The following is a 19,365-nucleotide window of genomic DNA, read 5'->3' as shown; positions in this document are numbered from 1 at the left end:
TGCCAAAGAGCTCCATTTTGGTGTCATCTGACCACAACACTTTCACCCAGTTGTCCTCTGAATCATTCAGATGTTCATTGGCAAACTTCAGACGGGCATGTATATGTGCTTTCTTGAGCAGGGGGACCTTGCGGGCGCTGCAGTCTTTCAGTCCTTCATGGCGTAGTGTGTTACCAATTGTTTTCTTGGTGACTTTGTTCCCAGCTGCCTTGAGATCATTGACAAGATCCTCCAGTGTAGTTCTGGGCTGATTCCTCACCGTTCTCATAATCATTGCAACTCCACGAGGTGAGATCTTGCATGGAGCCCCAGGCCGAGGGAGATTGACAGTTCTTTTGTGTTTCTTCCATTTGCGAATAATTGCACCAACTGTTGTCACCTTCTCACCAAGCTGCTTGGCGATGGTCTTGTAGCCCATTCCAGCCTTGTGTAGGTCTACAATCTTGTCTCTGACATCCTTGGAGAGCTCTTTGGTCTTGGCCATGGTGGAGAGTTTGGAATCTGATTGACTGATTGCTTCTGTGGACAGGTGTCTTTTACACAGGTAACAAACTGAGATTAGGAGCACTCCCTTTAAGAGTGTGCTCCTAATCTCAGCTCGTTACCTGTATAAAAGATGCCTGGGAGCCAGAAATCTTTCTGAATGAGAGGGGGTGAAATACTTATTTCCCTCATTAAATGCAAATCAATTTATAACATTTTTGTGTTTTTATTCTGTCTCTTACTGTTCAAATAAACCTACCATTAAAATGATAGACTGATAATTTCTTTGTCATTAGGCAAACGTACAAAATCAGCAGGGGATCAAATTCTTTTTTCCCTCACTGTATATATATATATATATATATGCAGTACCAGTCAAAAGTTTGAACACACCTACTCATTCAAGGGTTTTTCTTTATTTTTACTATTTTCTACATTGTAGAATAATAGTGAAGACATCAAAACTATGAAATAACACATATGCAATCATGTAGTAACCAAAAAAGTGTTAAACAAATCAAAATATATTTTATATTTGTGATTCTTCAAAGTAGCCACCCTTTGCCTTGATGACAGCTTTGCACACACTTGGCATTCTCTCAACCAGCTTCATGAAGTAGTCACCTGTGTGCCTTGGCAAAAGTTAATTTGTGGAATTTCTTTCCTTCTTAAGCCAATCAGTTGTCTTGTGACAAGGTAGGGGTGGTATACAGATAGCCCTATTTGGTAAAATGCCAAGTCCATATTATGGCAAGAACAGCTCAAATAAGCAAATAGAAATGACAGTCCAAAATTACTTTAAGACATGAAGGTCTCTACTGAGGACCCCCACAGGAAAGGAAGACCCAGAGTTACCAGCCTCAGAAATTGCAGCCCAAATAAAGTAAAACACATCTCAACATCAACTGTTTAGAGGAGACTGCGTGGCCTTCATGGTCAAATTGCTCCAAAGAAACCACTACTAAAGGACACCAATAATAAGAAGAGACTTGCTTGGGCCAAGAAACATTAGCAATGGGCATCAGACCGTTGGAAATCTGTCCTTTGGTCTGATGAGTCCAAATTTGAGATTTTTGGTTTCAACTGTGAGACACAGAGTAGGTGAACGGATGATCTCAGCATGTATGGTTCCCACCATGAAGCATGGAGGAGGTGTGATGGTGTGGGGGTGCTTGCTGGTGACACTCTCAGTGATTCATTTAGAATTGAAGGCACACTTAACCAGCATGGCTACCACAGCATTTTGCAGCGATACGCCATCCCATCTGGTTTGTGCTTAGTGGGACTATCATTTGTTTTTCAACAGGACAATGACCCAACACGCCTCCGGACTGTGTAAGGGCTTTTTGACCAATAAGGAGAGTGATGGAGTGCTGTATCAGATGACCTGGCCTCCACAATCACCCGACCTCAGCCCAATTGAGATGGTTTGGGATGAGTTGGACTGCAGAGTGAAGGAAAAGCAGCCAACGAGTGCTCAGCACATGTGGGAACTCCTTCAAGACTGTTGGAAAAGCACTCCTCTTGAAGCTAGTTGAGAGAATGTCAAGAGTGTGCAAAGCTGTCAGCAAGGCAAAGGGTGGCTACTTTGAATACACATATTTGTATTTGTTTAACACTTGCTTGGTTACTAAAATATTCCATATGTGCTATTTCATAGTTTTTGATGTCTTTTACATTGGAAATGTAAACAAACACTGTATAGCCTCATAACATGGTTAAAACAATCATTTTGATATCATGGATGGTCAGTCCTTGCATCCATTGCTCTGCCTATTAATCTGAGAGTGGTTACACTTCTCCAGGCCCATCCTTCAGATGGCTAATAAGTCCTTAGTTTTGGGGTTATGCTCAGGCAAAACAATATGACTAATATATTCTTCCATATTTCCAAGTCCTATTCTTGAAGATCAAGAGGTATAACATTTATTGGAATGACTGGAATTCTGATAGACTTTGGTTTTTAATGTAAAGATATAATTTATTTGTATTACTACAGTGGGGAAAAAAGGTATTTAGTCAGCCATCAATTGTGCAAGTTCTCCCACTTAAAAAGACGAGAGAGGCTTGTAATTTTCATCGTAGGTACACGTCAACTATGACAGACAAAATTAGGAAAAGAAATCCAGAAAATCACATTGTAGGATTTTTTACGAATTTATTTGGAAATTATGGTGGAAAATAAGTATTTGGTCACCTACAAACAAGCAAGATTTCTGGCTCTCACAGACCTGTAACTTATTCTTTAAGAGGCTCCTCTGTCCTCCACTCGTTACCTGTATTAATGGCACCTGTTTGAACTTGTTATCAGTATAAAAGACACCTGTCCACAACCTCAAACAGTCACACTCCAAACTCCACTATGGCCAAGACCAAAGAGCTGTCAAAGGACACCAGAAACAAAATTGTAGACCTGCACCAGGCTGGGAAGACTGAATCTGCAATAGGTAAGCAGCTTGGTTTGAAGAAAGCAACTGTGGGAGCAATTATTAGGAAATGGAAGACATACAAGACCACTGATAATCTCCCTCGATCTGGGGCTCCACGCAAGATCTCACCCCGTGGGGTCAAAATGATCACAAGAACGGTGAGCAAAAATCCCAGAAACACACGGGGGGACCTAGTGAATGACCTGCAGAGAGCTGGGACCAAAGTAACAAAGCCTACCATCAGTAACACACTACGCCGCCAGGGACTCAAATCCTGCAGTGCCAGACGTGTCCCCCTGCTTAAGCCAGTACATGTCCAGGCCCGTCTGAAGTTTGCTAGAGAGCATTTGGATGATCCAGAAGAGGATTGGGAGAATGTCATATGGTCAGATGAAACCAAAATAGAACTTTTTGGTAAAAACTCAACTCGTCGTGTTTGGAGGACAAAGAATGCTGAGTTGCATCCAAAGAACACCATACCTACTGTGAAGCATGGGGGTGGAAACATCATGCTTTGGGGCTGTTTTTCTGCAAAGGGACCAGGACGACTGATCCGTGTAAAGGAAAGAATGAATGGGGCCATGTATCATGAGATTTTGAGTGAAAACCTCCTTCCATCAGCAAGGGCATTGAAGATGAAACGTGGCTGGGTCTTTCAGCATGACAATGATCCCAAACACACCGCCCGGGTCCTGGAGTGGCCTAGCCAGTCTCCAGATCTCAACCCCATAGAAAATCTTTGCAGGGAGTTGAAAGTCCGTGTTGCCCAGCGACAGCCCCAAAACATCACTGCTCTAGAGGAGATCTGCATGGAGGAATGGGCCAAAATACCAGCAACAGTGTGTGAAAACCTTGTGAAGACTTACAGAAAACGTTTGACCTCTGTCATTGCCAACAAAGGGTATATAACAAAGTATTGAGAAACTTTTGTTATTGACCAAATACTTATTTTCCACCATAATTTGCAAATAAATTCATAAGAAATCCTACAATGTGATTTTCTGGATTTTGTTTTCTCATTTTGTCTGTCATAGTTGAAGTGTACCTATGATGAAAATTACAGGCCTCTCTCATCTTTTTAGGTGGGAGAACTTGCACAATTGGTGGCTGACTAAATACTTTTTTGCCCCACTGTATATGTAGTAGAAAGCGATGGGTTAGAAGAGGCCTATATAACCAACCCATAAAGTAACATTTTACATCCATATATGGCCAGTTATGTAAACTTTAACATCGGTTTATTGTGCAGTAGATGTTGTTCAATTGGTAACATACATTTTTGTCTTCTTCTAATGCCTCTTAAGGGGAAAGTAATCTAAAAGTAACTGAATGTAATCAGATAACGTTACTGAGTTGGGGTAATCCAGAAGTTACGTTACTGATTACAATTTTGGACAGGTAACTAGTAACTGTAATGGATTACATTTAGAAAGTAACCAACCCAATCCTGCTTATACACTAATAAGATCCTGTGAACTCTGTCCTGCCCTGCAGTGAGCTGTTCTCTCCACCAGGAGGTGCTGCCTGCACTGTGAGTCTATGGGGACTTCTACCAGAATGAAGACAATGATGATCTTTCTCATGAGCTCAGAGCACATATGTCCTGGCTCAGTTGCAGAGGCTGAATACAAATGGAAAAAATCCTGCATGTGTACAGTATACTGTATTATTGAGGAGCTCCAGCTGAAAAAGAGTGGAAGGACCATGTAATCACTCCATGCGCATACCATGCGTTCCCATGGGAAAAGTTACAAAGAGCTACTAAAAAGGAGTGTGGCACATTCTCACAGTCATGGGAAGTCACAGTCACTGGACACATAAGCTACAACAGTTAAGCGATTTGCTGAGGAGGTCTACAGAGTTAAAGGGATTGTTCACCGAAATTACAAAATGACAAAGTGTTTTCCTTACCCTGTAAGCAGTCTATGAAAAGTTATGACAGCAATCCATGCTTTGGTTTAGTTTACCTGGCACTGTTTCCACATGAAATCAAATCAAATTTTATTGGTCACATACACATGGTTAGCAGATGTTAATGCAAGTGTAGCGAAATGCTTGTGCTTCTAGTTCCGACAGTGCAGTAATATCTAACAAGTAATCTAACAAATTCACAACGCCTACCTTATACACACAAATGTAAAGGGATGAATAAGAATATGTACATATAAATATATGGATGAGCGATAGCCGTGTGGCATAGGCAAGATGCAGTAGATGGTATAGAATACAGTATATACATATGAGATGAGTAATGTAGGATATGTAGACATTATTAAAGTGGCGTTATTTAAAGTGACTAGTGACTTCATGAAATCCATTTATTAAATGTATTAAAGTGGCCAGAGATTTGAGTCAGTATGTTGGCAGCAGCCACTCTATGTTAGTTAAATCTCTGTTTAACAGTCTGATGGCTTTGTGATAGAAGCTGTTTTTCAGTCTCTCAGTCCCAGCTTTGATGCACCTGTACTGACCTCGCCTTCTGGATGATAGCAGGGTGAACAGGCAGTGGCTCGGGTGGTTGTTGCCCTTGATGATCTTTTTGGCCTTCCTGTGACATCGGGTGGTGTAGGTGTCCTGGAGGGTAGGTAGTTCGCCCCCTGTGATTTGTTGTGCAGACCTCACTACCCTCTGGAGAGCCTTACGGTTGTGGGTGGTGCAGTTGCCATGTCAGGCGGTGATACAGACCCAGGGTCTCAAGCTTAGTGACGAGTTTGGTGTTAAATGCTGAGTTGTAGTCAATGAACAGCATTCTTACATAGGTATTCCTCTTGTCCAGATGGGATAGGACAGTGTGCAGTGTGATGGTGATTGCGTCCTCTGTGGACCTATTGGGGCAGTAAATACATTGGAGTGGGTCTAGGGTATCAGGTAGGGTGGAGGTGATATGATCCTTGACTAGTCTCTTAAAGCACTTCATGATGACAGAAGTGAGTTTGATGGGGCGATAGTCATTTAGTTCAGTTACCTTAGATTTCTTGGGAACAGGAACAATGTTTGCCATCTTGAAGCATGTGGGCACAACAGACTGGGATAGGAATTGATTGAATATGTCCGTAAACACACCAGCCAGCTGGTCTGCGCATGCTCTGAGGACGCGGCTAGGGATGCCGTCTGGGCCCGGCAGCCTTGCGAGGGTTAACACGTTTAAATGTTTTACTCACATTGGCCGTGTCAGTGGCACTGTATTGTCCTCAAAGCGAACAAAGAAGTTGTTTAATTTGTCTGGGAGCAAGACGTCAATGTCCGCGACGGGGCTGGTTTTCCTTTTGTAATTCGGGATTGACTGTAGACCCTGCCACATACATCTCGTGTTTGAGCTGTTGAATTGCGACTCTACTTTTTCTCTATACTGACGCTTTGCTTGTTTGATTGCCTTGCGGAGGGAATAGCTACACTGTTTGTATTCGGTCATGTTTCCAGTCGCCTTGCCATGATTAAAAGCGGTGGTTCGCGCTTTCAGTTTTGTGCGAATGCTGCCGTCAATCCACGGTTTCTGGTTAGGGAAAGTTTTAATAGTCACAGTGGGTACAACATCACAGATGCACTTGCTAACAAACTCACTCACCGAGTCAGTGTATGTGTCAGTGTTGTTGTCTGAGGCTCCTTGGAAAATATCCCAGTCCACGTGATCGAAGCAATCTTGAAGCGTGGAATTCGATTGGTCAGACCAGCGTTGGATAGACCTGAGCACGGGAGTTTCCTGTTTTAGTTTCTGTCTATAGGCTGGGAGCAACAAAATGGAGTCACGGTCAGATTTGCCGAAGGGAGGGCGGGGGAGGGCTTTGTATGCATCGTGGAAGTTAGAGTAGCAATGGTCCAGAATGCTACCAGCTCGTGTCGCGTGTTCGATATGCTGATAGAATTTAGGAAGCCTTGTTCTCAGATTAGCTTTGTTAAAATCCCAAGCTACAATACATTAAGCCGTGAAGCCTCAGGATATATGGCTTCCAGTTTACATAGAGTCCAGTGAAGTTCTTTCAGGTCCATCGAGGTATCGGCTTGGGGGGGGAATATACATGGCTGTAACTATAATCAAAGAGAATTCTCTTGGTAGATAATGTGGTCGGCATTTGATTGTAAGGAATTCTAGGTCAGGTGAACAAAAGGACTTGAGTTCCTGTATGTTGTTATGATTACACCATGAGTCGTTAATTATAAGGCATACACCCCCACCCTTCTTCTTACCAGAAAGATGTTTGTTTCTGTCGGCGCAATGCGTGAAGAAACCGGGTGGCTGTACCAACTCTGACAACATATCCCGAGTGAGCCATGTTTCTGTGAAACCGAGAATGTTACAATCTCTGATGTCTCTCTGGAAGGCTACTCGTGCCCTAATTTTGTCCACCTTGTTGTCTAGAGATTGGACATTGGCGAGTAATATGCTTGGAAGCGGTATGCTCGCCTTCTAAGTCTGACCAGTAGGCCGCTCCATTTGCCTCTCCTGCGGCGACCGCGTAGTTTTGGGTCGGCCTCTGGGATAAGATCCCATGTCCAGAGTCGAGGTCCGAACAAAGGATCCGCTTTGGGAAAGTCGTATTCCTCGTCGAAATGTTGGTAAGTTGACGTCGCTTTTATATCCAATAGTTCTTCCCGGCTGTATGTAATAACACTTGATATTTTCTGGGCTAACAATGTAAGAAATAATACATAAAAAAAACGAATTACTGCAGAGTTTCCTAAGGACCTGAAGCGAGGCGACCATCTCTGTCGGCGTTATTAGCATTTTTCACGCATCATATTCAAAACATCTATAAGTGACCTTGTTGAACTTCACAATACATTTTTGTTAATTTGGGTGAACTATCTGTGAACTAACAGTCACCATCTTTTTAATTTTCTACAACTATTTTCTTTCTTTTATTTCACCTGATTCAAAATCAGCAGAGCCTACTGTGCCAATGAGGATTTGAATTCTCTCCACAGCCTCAGGTGAACGCTCTGATAGAGTTGATTAGGAGACCAAAAAATTATATAAACTGTGCCTTTATTAGTTTGTTGTTGGAAGGTTTTGGTGCGTTTACTTGAAGTCCCTGATGACAATGAGGACAAAGGTAGCATACAGTCACTAGCGGAGGCATTCTCCGTGAGAACACAAACTAACCCCTTTGGCCACGAGATAAGTGTTTGTTTACTTCCTCCGTTTCTTAGGCAATAAACGTTGACTAGCTCAAGTGTGTTCGCTTATAGTTTATCTAAATTAGCACTTTGAGCGCACAGACGGTCCAAACAAGCCTTTTGTATTTGTTTTTGTGAGAAGATTCCTCCCACACGCGTGTGCACACCCACACAAACACACAGACACACAGCGACACCAATGCATACGTGCACGCACACACACACACACACAATCTCACACACAGTGACTCACATCTTAGTCTGGCTGGTCCATGTATTTCAGCCGTGGTCCTTCTGACAGTTGCCGTATTATGGATAGTTGGGGCGGTAAAATAAACAGGCGGATATGAGGTGTGAGTGGGGGTGTCAGCCTGCCTGATTTATAGCCTGTATGATGAATCACCTCCTCTTTCAGGGAGGTGGTCACCATCCCCATCACCATCAAATCCCTCCGTCTCACTGAGCAGTAGAGTAATCTGTGGATTCAGCTGTGACCTCTCTGACCTAGTGTCTGAAGCCTCCGACAGAGCCTGAAATGGGCTTCATCTGTCCTCCTCCTCCTTCTCCTCCTCTTTACTTTGTCCAGCACAATCAGACTGCTGTATGTCAACACCACTCACACATGCACGGCTACATCAGCCACATGGTGTGCAGTGTAACATCCAGTTGACAGTAATGTACTATCCACCAGTCAGAGTGTGTGGCTACTAAGGTTTGAGTTCAATTCCATTGTGTCAACTCCAAATTACACATATACACTGAGTGTTAAAAACATTAGGAACACCTGCTCTTTCCATGACGTAGCCTGACCAGGTGAATCCAGATGAAAGCTATGATCCCTTATTGATCCACCTCAATCAATGTAGACTGAACAAAAATATAAACGCAACATGCAGCAATTTCAAAGATTTAACTGAGTTACAGTTCATATAAGGAAATCAGTCAATTGATATAAATTCATTAGGCCCTAATCTATGGATTTCACATGCACGGGAATACAGATATGCATCTGTTGGTCACAGATACCTTAAAAAAAGGTAGGTGCGTGGATCATTAAACTAGACAGTACTGTATCTGGTGTGACCACCATTTGCCTTATGCAGTGTGACACATCTCCTTCGCATAGAGTTGATCAGGCTGTCGATTGTGCCCTTCGGAATGTTGTCCCACTCCCCTTCAATAGCGGTGCAAAGTTGCTGGATATTGGCGGGAACTGGAAAACGCTGTCATACATGTCAATCCAGATCATCCCAAACATGCTCAATGGTGACATGGCTGGTGAGTATGCAGGCCATGGAAGAACTGGGATATTTTCAGTTTCCAGGAATTATGTACAGATCCTTGCGACATGGGGCCGTGCATTATCATGCTGAAACATGAGGTGATGGCGGCAGATGAATGGCACGACAATGGGCCTCAGGATTTCATCACAGTATCTCTGTGCATTCAAATTGCCATCGATAAAATGCAATTGTGTTTGTTGTCCGTAGCTTATGCCTGCCCATACCATAACCCCATGGCCAGCATGGGGCACTCTGTTCACAACGATGACATCAGCAAACCACTTGTCAACACGATGCCATACACACTGTCTGCCTTCTGCTCAGTACAGTTGAACGTGTATATTATCCTCTTTCCCCCCATGTCTGTGTGTGGTATTGTTCGGTCGTTACGTGTGACGCTACAGGCTGGTTTTGCGCTGGGTCTTATTGTAACTCGTGGTTTTGTATTTTGTACCAGTTTGTGTTATTTGTGCGCATTCGCTTTTTTCCTTGGGCCGGAGTGTTGTGACGCATGTTGCGTCCGGCTGTTTTCCTATGCCTGATTAAAGTGTGCCTGTTCACTCATCTCTGCTCTCCTGCACCTGACTTCTTTCGACCAGTTGCGCACACGCTGACACTGGGCTGGTGTGGTTACACGTGCTCTGCGGTTGTGAGGCTGGATGGACGTACTGGCAAATTCTCTAAAACGACATTGGAGGCGGCTTATGGTAGAGATATGAAGATTCAATTCTCTGGCAACAGCTCTGGTGGACATTCCTGCAGTCAGCATGCCAATTCCACGCTCCCTCAAAACTTGAGACATCTGTGACATTGTCTTGTGTGACACAACTTGAGTGTCCTTTTGTTGTCCCCAGCACAAGGTGCAACTATGTAATGAACATGCTGTTTAATCAGCTTCTTGATATGCCACACCTGTCAGGTGGATGGATTATCTTGATAAATCAGAAATGCTCACTAACTGGGATGTAAACAAATTTGTGCACATAATTTGAGAGAAATAAGCTTTTTCTGCATGTGGAAAATTTCTGTGATCTTTTATTCCAGCTCATGAAACATGGGACCAACACTTTACATGTTGCATATATATTTTTATTCAGTGTAAATGAAGGGGAGGAAACATTGTTACTTTTTTTAAACTGTAGTTTATTTAGTAAATAGTTAACTCTCATTTTCTTAAAACTGCATGGTTGGATAAGGGCTTGTAAGTAAGCATTTCACGGGTCTACCCCTGTTGTATTCGGCGCATGTGACAAATAACATGTGATTTGAAGTTACAGAAGGATTTTTAAGCCTTGAGACAATTGAGACATGGATTGTGTATGTGTGCCATTCAGAGGGTGAATGGGCAAGACAAAACATTTAAGTGCCTTGTGTCAAGAACTGCAACGCTGTTGGGTTTTTCACGCTCAACAGTTTCCTGTGTGTATCAAGAATGGTCCACTACCCAAAGGACATCCAGCCAACTTGAAACAACTGTGAGAAGCATTGGAGTCAACATGGGCCAGCATCCCCGAGGAACGCTTTCAACACCTTGTAGAGTCCATGCCCTGACAAACTGAGGCTGTTCTGACTGCAAAAGGGAGGGCTGCAACTCAATATTAGGTGTTCTTAATGTTTTGTGCACTATTTTGTGTATGTCAATGAATGAGGACATTTCAATTCATTCATTAAACTTTAATTAATCTACTGAGTTGACTGAAATGGACTGGAATTGAGCCCACATGGGTATACCATCTCCACACCATGCAAACTCCATAAGCTACTTCTGCTGGTCAGACACTGAACTGTGGCCTATGTATGACACTGTGAACCACACACTTCATCAGTATGGAACAGGTAATGTCTTCATCATACACTCCTTAACAGACTGACATTCATAGACTGACAGAGGCATGACTTTCTCACTCATTCACTCATTTACCGAAACAGGAATGTGTGCACGTCTTGCTGCTGGTCACCAGACTCTGGCATTTGATTACAGGTCCACAGATGTAATTGGCAGCCAGTGAGCTTGGAGAACAGACACACAGCCCAGCCACAGCCATATGACAATCAGGAGTGAGGTCTGGAAAGAACAGAGACTTGCCTGTCACCGACTCACCGCATTACCTTCCTCAATGACAAGCTCTGTTTGAGCTGATTCACATAGCCCTGTCTGCTTCCCATAGAGATTACAGTGGGAGGAACCCAGTTCCATTCAACATAGAACCAGATCTCACCAACGAGGTATGCAGGGGGAAACAAGGGGTCACGTCTGGGCAAAGCCACTATCTCAGCCACCATGGATGTCCAGGTGTGACGTGAGAAGCCTTGGTGATCTCCAGATAAGTCTGTCCATGTTATAGGACAGGAGCAGACAGGGCTCAACCCAAATCATATGGACAGGAAATGTGTTGCTTGAAATTAACTGTGAGATGGTCGACCTGGCCCGTTTATCATTCTGGGGCCTGGTTGTGAGTGTTGGCAGCTGATGCAGGTTTTCTCAGGCTCAATCAGCCAAGCTGCTTGAGGTAAAAGGGATCAATACTTTTCATTTTTAACACAGAGGTGATATCGAGCGGAGAGAGACTGACTCCTCACTAGAAGCTGTGTCTCTCTCTCCCCCACAATAAGAGGCATATTATTTTAATCATCGCGATGTTTCATCTGCTTGTCTCTCTAATCTCCTGGCTTTAGAGACAGAGATGGCTTCGGAAAAAAATGCAGCAGAAAAACTTCTGAGAATACTTATTCTCAGAACTGAATGCAAAGTGATGCTTGATTCTGTCTGAGCTACTATTTTTCATGCAATTTGGAGACAGTGAGACGTGCATATGTAAAAGACATCACGCTGGTTGCTTAGCTAGTATTACTTCCTGGTCTGGCCCATACCTGGCACGAACTCAGGACCTCTACCTTGCTAGCACACCTAACCACCCTCCTGAAGCATCTCACCAGTCAGCACCACATGAAAAGCTGGCTATTCGCTGTCACAAGTAGGGACACTTCAGGCTGAGGAGTAAGTTTCACACATCCCCATGTGCTAAATATACATCATGTGCAAATGCACACTCTGTTTACCTGACCCAAGTACACGCACACATACATAAACATGCCCTTCTGCAATTTCAAACGCGTAACCTAGACATGTACTGATGAAACCAAAGAGTGTATCATAACCATGCTCAGATCTAGTTTGACCATTTATATGAGGGAGATTGAAATTGCGACAGTGTTGATCTTCCATCACAGCTGGCAGGGGGGAAAACAACAATAGCCTGCTCAATGTATTGTAATTTTGTTAATTGACTAAATTGGCAAACTAAATAACAGCCATATTCATAAAGTGCCAATAGGCGAGGGAGGAAATGCAGTCATAATAGTAATACTGCCACCCCACTGACTGTTCCACGGTTTGTCTGAGATGGTCTCTATTACAGTACAGACATATAGCTACAGACACTCAAGGACAAACGAACACAAAGAAATTAAGAGTTTATTTCAAAATGCTATATATCCATACATTTTTCACATTTGTGTTTTTTTTCACCAGAAATGATTGATTATTGTACCTTCATGTATCTGTAAAATATTACTGTTCTCAGATTGTTTATTCATAGATTTTAGATGTATGTTACATTGTATTTATTTTGCTAAATGCTATATATCCATTGTTTAGCTGGAATGGAATGTTTGTATACTGTATATTTGACTGTAATATGTGGTTGTCTCACCCATAGAATTAGGAATTAGAATATAGAATGGACATGAACCTTCTTATGGTGGGAGAAGTGTCAACCATTTTGGTCAGGGAGTTGGTCAACCATGGTTTGCCAGTGCTGTGATAAGATAGTGTAAAATAATGAATTTGAAGAATTCATCTCCACTGTATGTTTGTTAGCTAGCTATCCAGACAGATTTAGAGGAATGATTCCATAAAATGTTCTAATTGACTGCCAATATGCCAACATTCCATTCAAACAATGCAGTCAATCCACAGCCTTGTGCAATAATGGACTAATGGATCCTAATATTGGTTATAGACCTTTCAACTTTCAAAACAAGAACGTGTTCTATATGCATGCACATCCAAGATTTTCCCAGTAAACACCCGGCGCTGCAGCACGCCATAATTGCTAGCTAGCTAGCACAAAATTACAAGTTTGTATTTCTTGATCCAACCAAAAAAACTGAACAGACAACTTATATACACTACCATTCAAAAGTTTGGGGTCACTTTTGAAAGAAAATCACATTTTTTTGTCCTTTAAAATAACATCAAATTGATCAGAAATACAGTGTAGACATTGTTAATGTTGTAAATGACTATTGTAGTTGGAAACGGCAGATTTTTTATGGAATATCTACATAGGCGTACAGAGGTCCATTATCAGCAACCATGACTCCTGTGTTCCAATGGCATGTTGTGTTAGCTAATCCAAGTTTATAATTTTAAAAGGCTAATTGATCATTAGAAAACCCTTTTGCAATTATGTTAGCACATTTGAAAAGCAATAAAATTGGCAATAAAATTGGCCTTCTTTAGACTAGTTGAGTATCTGGAGTTTCAGCATTTGTGGGTTTCGATTACAGGCTCAAAATGGCCAGAAACAAAGAACTATCTTCTGAAACTCGTCAGTCTATTCTTGTTCTGAGAAACGAAGGCTATTCCATGCGAGAAATTGCCAAGAAACTGAAGATCTAGTACAACGCTGTGTACTACTCCCTTCACAGAACAGAGCAAACGGGCTCTAACCAGAATAGAAAGAGGAGTGGAAGGCCCCCGTGCACAACTGAGCAAGAGGACAAGTACATTAGAGTGTCTAGTTTGAGAAACAGACGCCTCACAAGTCCTCAACTGGCAGCTTCATTAAATACTACCCAGCAAAACACCAGTCTCAACATCAACAGTGAAGAGGCGACTCCGGGATGCTGGCCAGTGTCTGTGTTTTTTGCCCATCTTAATATTTTATTTCTATTGGCCAGTCTGAGATATGGATTTTTCTTTGCAACTCTGCCTAGAAGGCCAGCATCCCGGAGTCACCTCTTCACTGACAGCCTTTTCTTTCCTTTCAAGTTATTATCAAATGATTCCCACTCACACATAAATTACCTCAGATTTGTGAGTGCTTTTACTATTTCTAATAGTTTCATTTCAAATGGAGAAAACATCTCAACAACAAGTAAACAATGTGTGAGAATTTGATAATCCTGGTTCTGTATATAAATGACAAGCCACATGTTCAAATGTTTTGCACATGCCAACGAGGCAAATACTAATCCCACCATATGTCTGCATTGGGCATGCACGCCATAAATAATCTCACATCCACTGTAAACTATAGAAGCAAATGGATAGAGCACGGATAGTGGAGGCAAGAGAAAAATCCCCTGGAGAGTGACCACAGTGAAGGGTCACCTTACATTGGCTGCAAAGTAGTCATGTAATGTATGAGTTTCATCCATGTATGGCTGACCGAGCCAGGACACAAACCCTGATCAAATTACACTAGCATGCCAACCACTGGAGAAGGAGATCAGTGAGTGTAGCAGAATTAAGCAAATTGGTGCAAAATTTGAGATTGTCCCCCAGCTGAGAAGTTACAGGGTTAAAATATAGATCAATTCATGATAGACAGAAGGAGACACTATTTCAAGTCTCAGAAGGGGTGACATCACATCACAGTGGCTACTAGAACTCACCTGCAGCTCACCTCTGCTCCAGTCACACCCCTTTCACCTCCTCCTACGCCGCCGACAGCATAACTCAGAGGCCGACTGTGTGGTCTGAGTCAATGTAGCAGAATTAAATATCTACAAAATGAATTATGTGGGTGCTAGATTGCCTGAGTTCACACAGTCTGCTCTGCTGGCCGCTGAGGTTGATGCGGAGAAGGAGGTCAGTGAACGTAACAGAGGGGTGAGTGTTCAGCCCATGTGAGCTAGTTGACAGGTGAGCGCTAGGCTCTTTCTCAATTCACCCCTCCTCGAATCTTCTCCTCGCCTCCTTCTCAAACCCACTGGAGAAGAAGGTCAGAGGGGTGGGACCTTGTACCTTCTCCAATACAGCTGCGAGACAATACAGGTGAGGAGATGGGATGCGAAGAATCATGGAAAGAAAAAGTGTGACAAAGCCCTAGTAGCCATCGTGTGGTGATGTCACCTGCCCCCAGACCTAAAGTACTGTTATCCTAGCCAAACCAAGATCATTTGTTTTTGTAGGATAATGGACGCTGCTCTGTGGGTATAAAGTGATGTTGTGGACAGGAGCTGCATCCCAGGTCCGCCACACAGGGATTGTTACACCCACACCAATGATCAAGGCCACCAGCTGCAGCTACAAATTGGTGCAATATCATCAGACAAATTGAGAGTGTGTGACAACCAAATAAAACAGACAGACAGGGAATGACTAAAATACACAATATTTAATTCAAATTATCAACACTTCATTTCATATCATACAAAGAACACCTATGTAAATGGTTAGTGGGTTAAGACATCCATACTCCAAAACAAGATTTGAATAGTTGAATGAATAGTGTCTAATACAAATAATAAGCAGAATGTCAGGTGTTGTGGCTGGGCTGGAACAGAAACCTGCACACCCAGCAGCTAGATCTCTAGGAGCAAAGTCGGCAATGCATGTTCTATGCCTATGCATTGTTACTTTAATGGTATTTTTGTAGTCCTAAAACCAATTCTAACAGTAAACCCAGAGCATATAACCCATTGGAGATACAGTGCCTTCGGAAAGTATTCAGTCGCCTTGACTTTTACACATTTTGTTATGTTGCATCCTTATTCTCAAATTGATTAAATAAATAAAAAATCCTCAGCAATCTACACATAATACCCCATAATGACAAAGCAAAAAAACACACGTTTTTAGACATTTTTGCAAATGTATTAAAACTAAAAAACAGAAATATGACATTTACATAAGTATTCATACCCTTTGCTATGAAACTCAAAATTGAGCTCAGGTGCATCCTGTTTTCATTGATCATCCTTGAGATGTTTCTACAACTTAATTGGAGTCCACTTGTGGGGAATTCAATTGATTGGACATGATTTGGAAAGGCACACACCTGTCTATATAAGGTCCCACTGTTGACAGTGCATGTCAGAGAAAAAAACAAGCCATGAGGGAATTGTCCGTAGAGCTTAGAGACAGGATTGTGTCGAGGCACAGATCTGGAGAAGGGTACCAAAAAATGTATTAAGCCTGAATGCCAAATGTCACGTCTGGAGAAAACCTGGCACCATCCCTATGGTGAAGCACGGTGGTGGCAGCATCATGCTGTGGGGATGTTTTTCAGCGGCAGGGACTGGGAGACTAGTCAGGATCGAAGCAAAGATGAACAGAGCAAAGTACAGAGTGATACTTGATGAAAACCTGCTCCGGAGCGCTCAGGACCTCAGACTGGGGCAAAGGTTCACCTTCAAACAGGACAATGACCCCAAGCACACAGCCAAGACAAGGAAGGAGTGGCTTCGGGACAAGACTCTGGATGTCCTTGAGTGGCCCAGCCAGGGCCCGGACTTTAACCCGATCGAACATCTCTGGAGAAACCTGAAAATAGCTGTGCAGCAACGCTCCCCATCCAACCTGACAGAGCTTGAGAAGATAAGCAGAGAAGAATGGGAGAAACTCCCCAAATGCAGGTGTGCTAAGCTTGTAGCGTCATACACAAGATTCAAGGCTGTAATCGCTGCCAAGTGTGCGTCAACAAAGTACTGGGTAAAGGGTCTGAATACTTACACTACCATTCAAAAGTTTGGGAACACTTAGAAATGTCCTTGTTTTTGAAAGAAAAGCACACTCTAATGTAATTGTCCTCTTGCTCCCACTCCTCTTTCTATTCTGGTTAGAGACAGTTTGAGCTGTTCTGTGAAGGGAGTAGTACACAGTGTTGTACGATATCTCCAGTTTCTTGGCAATTTCTCGCATGGAATAGCCTTCATTTCTCAGAACAAGAATAGACTGACGAGTTTCAGAAGAAAGTTATTTGTTTCTGGCCATTTTGAGCCTGTAATCGAACCCACAAATGCTGATGCTCCAGATACTCAACTAGTCTAAAGAAGGCCAATTTTATTGCTTCTTTTATCAGAACAACAGTTTTCAGCTGTGCTAACATAACTGCAAAAAAGGGTTTTCTAATGATCAATTAGCCTTTTAAAATGATAAACTTGGATTAGCTAACACAACGTGCCATTGGAACACAGGAGTGATGGTTGCTGATAATGGGCCTCTGTGTGCCTATGTAGATATTCCATAAAAAATCTGCCGTTTGCAGCTACAATAGTCATTTACAACATTAACAATGTCTACACTATATTTCTGATCAATTTGATGTTATTTTAATGGACAAAAAAATGTGCTTTTCTTCAAAAAACAAGGACATTTCTAAGTGACCCCAAACTTTTGACCGGTAGTGTATGTAAATGTGATATTTCAGTTTTTATTTTTTTTATACGTTTGCAAACATTTCTAAAAACCTGTTTTTGCTTTGTCATTATGGGGTATTGTGTGTAGATTGATGAGGGGAAAAAACAATTGAATACATTTTACAATAAGGCTGTAACCTAACAAAATGTGGAAAAAGTCAAGGGGTCTGAATACTTTCCGAAAGCACTGATATATATATATATATATATATATATAGTGTATCATGTGTATATTTATGTTGTATCATACAGGCCGCATTTGAAAATGAGATTTAGGTCTCAAATTTAGACCTTTTCCCAGTACACGACAAACTGACATCATGAACAGACGCGTGCGACTCTTGGCGGCAGAATGAGAGCCATCGCCATCTGCGCCCATTCAACATGGCCTAGATTGAAGTTTTTATTACTTCTAAACAAAATAACTTTTTTGGGTTCTCATACACTTACAATTATGTTTTGATTCTTGCTTGAACAATCGCTAAGATTATATTTGGTTGTGATCTTTGGAAAATAACTATTTTGGATGCAGCATTTGTTAGCTATAATGCTAATACTCATTGATGTAGGCTGTTGCAAAAGCTTGCCAAAGAGCCATTTTACTGGTTGAAGTTGAAGTGTTTTTTAAGTATAATGCAGTCAATTTGCGTTGATGACACAAACATTATATTAAGCGAGACATGAATATGGGCCTTAAAATCCAATTACAGTGAGGGAAAAAAGTATTTGATCCCCTGCTGATTTTGTACGTTTTCCCACTGACAAAGAAATTATCAGTCTATAATTTTAATGGTAGGTTTATTTGAACAGTGAGAGACAGAATAACAACAAAAAAATCTATAAAAACGCATGTAAAAAATGTTAGAAATTGATTTGCATTTTAATAAGGGAAATAAGTATTTGACCCCCTCTCTATCAGAAAGATTTCTGGCTCCCAGGTGTCTTTTATACAGGTAACGAGCTGAGATTAGGAGCACACTCTTAAAGGGAGTGCTCCTAATCTCAGTTTGTTACCTGTATAAAAGACACCTGTCCACAGAAGCAATCAATCAATCAGATTCCAAACTCTCCACCATGGCCAAGACCAAAGAGCTCTCCAAGGATGTCAGGGACAAGATTGTAGACCTACACAAGGCTGGAATGGGACCCCAAGAACACCATCCCCACCGTCAAACATGGAGGTGGAAACATTATGCTTTGGGGGTGTTTTTCTGTTAAGGGGACAGGACAACTTCACCGCATCAAAGGGACGATGGACGGGGCCATGTACCGTCAAATCTTGGGTGAGAACCTCCTTCCCTCAGCCAGGGCATTGAAAATGGGTCGTGGATGGGTATTCCAGCATGTCAATGACCCAAAACACATGGCCAAGGCAACAAAGGAGTGGCTCAAGAAGAAGCACATCAAAGCCCTGGAGTGGCCTAGCCAGTCTCCAGACCTTAATCCCATAGAAAATCTGTGGAGGGAGCTGAAGGTTCGAGTTGCCAAACGTCAGCCTCGAAACCTTAATGACTTGGAGAAGATCTGCAAAGAGGAGTGGGACAAAATCCCTCCTGAGATGTGTGCAAACCTGGTGGCCAACTACAAGAAACGCCTGACCTCTGATTGCCAACAAGGGTTTTGCC

This window comes from Salmo salar, chromosome ssa11, assembly GCF_905237065.1.
Source record: "Salmo salar chromosome ssa11, Ssal_v3.1, whole genome shotgun sequence".
NCBI classification, from domain to species: domain Eukaryota; kingdom Metazoa; phylum Chordata; class Actinopteri; order Salmoniformes; family Salmonidae; genus Salmo; species Salmo salar.
This window is presented reverse-complemented; position numbering follows the sequence as displayed.